Here is a 3,338-nt window from a genome sequence, read left to right as displayed (position 1 = left end):
CTATTCTGACATATTGTTAACAGAACCAATACGGAAACAATATTACAATACTGTCATTATCGGAAAGAAAATCAATGATAAGACAGTTACCACAGTTCATTAGTCTTACAGTCACAATTCACATTTATTTAATATCCCCTATCCAACCGGTACTGGATTCAGTTGGGGCCATTCACCATATGCGCATAAAGGTCCTAGAGTAAAGTCTAGTAGCTAGCTAGACTTTACGTATAATAATCATTTTTCTCCACTATATGGAGGTTCAAGGATTTCAGTATTCAATATTCATTCAATTCAATCACTGTGGTCTCAATCAATCATTTGCAATAAGAATCAACCAATCGATAAATAATATCAACATAACAGTCAACAGACTTACCTGTAATTCAGTTTCAGTTGTATTGGGCTATGCATATGATGCAACAGTTCAATCAATGCAGTCAATCAAATATTCAAAATGCACAGCGAGTTACGATTTAATTCCTAGTTATGAATCTCAGACTAATCCAATAACCTCGCACCTGATATTGTAGGGCAATAGATGAGGTCGCTAGCAGTCTGTTCTTCCTGATCATTTTGTCTTATCAGTCTTTCTCGTAATTATGCCTATGTTAATAGTAATATACACATTCTAATCAATACTTATATTTATTTTCGATATCATACGATAACCTGTAATATCAGTTAAATTCTTATAAATGTAATTAGATATTTTATAAACCATCCCAACCCATTTTAAATGCCCATTAGTTATTTAAATTCAATTTCAGATCAACAGTTCACCTCTGTCCCAATCGAACAGTACGGTCAAATTTATTTTCCTTTATTTTTCAGATATAGCCTAATTTAGATTAAGTCACATAATTTACCTTTATATAAAGTCTAATTTTCTAAACTAAGTACGAAGACCAAGACTATTACTTCAATTATCTACTATTTTTCTCAATTCAAAATTCCAAGAGACTATGCTAAAAATATTTGTGCTCTGCCTAAGATCATGCATACAATTCAATTTCACTTAATTCAACCTTAAATCGAAACTATAAACAACCATTTTTTCAATTTAGTCCTTCTGACATAATCAAATTATGTATGCATATTTAATCGATAATATCAATTGGGTCTATATTTTCAATAACAACACTTTCATTCCTGTTGGAATCCCTGAAACAGGCGATTCCCAGTATTCCAGTCCATTAAAAACAATTTTAGTATCTAGACCCCATATTCCAGTTAAATATACTATCATAAACCGATTACCCAATTCAATATCCAATTTAAACCAAACAAATTGAAAACACATATTATATAGAACTATGATTACCTTATAGCGGTCAATTCAGAAACTCCAATTCGAATTCGACAATTATCGCGACGTACAATCAGAATTCCAATCGGATATATAATCGATATCAAAATATTTCTTTTATTTATTTTTCTCTTCTCCTTTCAATTTTTCTTTTCCTTTTTCTCTTTTTTTTTTCGTTTTCATTCTCTCTGTTTTCTCTCTTCTTCTTTTTTTCTTTCTTCACGGATGAAGACGAGAACAAATTAAAGGAATAAAGGGTGTTAATTAAGGAGATGAATGCATGGAGGCCACGTGGAAAGAATGCCACCTTTTTTCTTTCTTTTTTTTTTCTTTTTTTTTAATCTTTATATTTAAACCTTTAAAATATCCAATATTACAAAAAGGTCCAAAATAAATTTAGAAAAATTTAATAAAATTACAGGGGTGTTATATCTCTGAATTGCAAAGTTCAATAATCATCCGATATTTTTATTAATATTCAACATTAATTACAAATTAATAATAATGTTCACGTTTTTTGAGTATTTTTAAAAATGTCCAAATCGGCTTGATAGCCAGTCCAACCTTTTTTTAACCTGCTATTAAATGATGTTAAATTATACTAAGATTAAAAATTCAACCTTTTTAAATATTTGTTAGATTACTTATTTTAATGTATAATAAGCAAAATTATACTAAATTACATTAAATTACTAATTATGATAAACTACGCTAAAATATAGTAAATACGCAAAAATTATACTAAAAAAGGGGAAATATGCTAATTATAGTGCAATTGAACATAATTTCAAATAATTTAGTGTATATTAGTACCATTATGCTAATTATACCTCCAAATAAGTAATCTAATAAATATTTATAAAAAATGAAATTTTAATCTTAGATTTCATTATCTTGCTCTTTATAGTGTCTAATATATATATATATATATATTAGGACCGGCCATTTAATGGCGGGTTTGGGCATTATTATTAATTTTTAATTAATGTTGGATATTAATAAACATGTTCGGATAATCATTGAAATCAACATGTTGTAAATTTTAACATTCAATTTGGTTCGTTTTTAGGTGTTATTTATGATCGCTTCATTCGATTTTTACTTTACCTAACCGAATAAATTGATCCCAATTAAAATATAAACACTTTTATTTTTTGAAAGCAACAATAAAAAAGGGGAACACGTTGGCTCGCCTGAATAGATCATCATGCCACCAATAAGTTTCTACTTGAAAAACAGGGCACTATTCATCTGTCCTGATTAAAATATAAAATCAATTAATTTTGTGTCAATTTTTTGTAAATTTTGCAGTTTCAAATTACAATTACGTTATATTTCTATGATTAAAATTTCAGGACAAATATTTATAATATATGAATCATCCTAGAAAGTCACCAATAAAATAAAATAAAGCAACTTGTAATAAATTACTAGGATCGTACCTATACATTGCAACGAAAACATATTATAAAATGAAGACGATTAAAAAATTTATTTACAATTTGAATTTCAAACTTTGATGTAAAGGAATTTGATAAGAAAAAGATAAATAATTTGTAGAAATATATACATCCCATAGGCAAAAGCCAAAAGGACAAAAAAATATTTTGTGAAAGTGAATTTGTATTAATAAATTAATTGCTCTATTTTGCGGCACCAACTATAGTTAATGTTACTAAAATACCTCCTCAATATATATTCTCCATATAATTAACAACTGATATTAAATATGAACCTAATATACTAATAAAAAATAATATTTTATCTTATCAAAATTGAAAGAGTAAAATTGTAAAAAGATTCACTTAACTTAAATTGAGTAGTACTAAATTTGGAGATATCAAATAATTTGATAAGATATCAAATGCTCATAATTTTTTTTTTAAAAGATGTTAGCATTTGATATTCTTAAAAATAAATTGATTATCTATCATAATTCTTAAATAAGAAAATAAGGAATGAGAGATAGCTAGAGAGGAGAAATAAGAAAATAAATAAATGGATTTTCTCTTCAATTTTGTTCTCTATT

General features: G+C 26.8%; 1 long non-coding RNA gene across 1 annotated transcript; it reads right to left on the bottom strand.

Moving 5' to 3' along the window:
- LOC144546442 (uncharacterized) lies at positions 1-1,846 on the bottom strand. The gene is made up of 2 exons (XR_013508783.1): positions 1,325-1,846; positions 1-606 (listed from the first exon to the last, which is right to left on the bottom strand). It is a non-coding gene; the product is annotated as an uncharacterized LOC144546442 (long non-coding RNA).
- Positions 1,847-3,338: the final 1,492 nt, after the last annotated feature.

Source organism: Carex rostrata, chromosome 29 (genome assembly GCF_964058835.1).
Source record: "Carex rostrata chromosome 29, lpCarRost1.2, whole genome shotgun sequence".
NCBI lineage: Eukaryota > Viridiplantae > Streptophyta > Magnoliopsida > Poales > Cyperaceae > Carex > Carex rostrata.
This window is presented reverse-complemented; position numbering and strand designations above follow the sequence as displayed.